This window comes from Morone saxatilis, unplaced genomic scaffold, assembly GCF_004916995.1.
Source record: "Morone saxatilis isolate NCDOM2014 unplaced genomic scaffold, NCSU_SB_2.0 Contig6, whole genome shotgun sequence".
Taxonomy (NCBI): Eukaryota; Metazoa; Chordata; class Actinopteri; family Moronidae; genus Morone; species Morone saxatilis.
This window is the reverse complement of record NW_023340206.1, coordinates 12,867,242-12,867,591: the sequence shown is the minus strand read 5'-3', so window position 1 is coordinate 12,867,591 and position 350 is coordinate 12,867,242.

Genomic DNA, 350 nt, shown 5'->3' with positions numbered 1-350 from the left:
ACACACACACACACACTGATACCTGCAGCAGAGCAGCGACACTGATGCTCAGATACTCCGAGTTATTTCACTGTGATCCAAAAAGATAATAAACAATAAAATACAGGACAACATGGATTACTTCCAGAATCAGAAAACCAGTCTCTACATTTACAGCTCGTCCAGGTTTTAGTTTGCAGAACCTCTCACACACACGATGAAGGTCTTTTACACTAAAACGTTGCAGTTAATGAAATAAAACGTGGGCAGTTTTTCACTGTGCTGCCATTCGACAAACCTTTTTATATTCCACAGTCAGCCTCTCTCCTCTCATCCGGTTTGAATCACTTTCACTCATCAACTTTCTAACC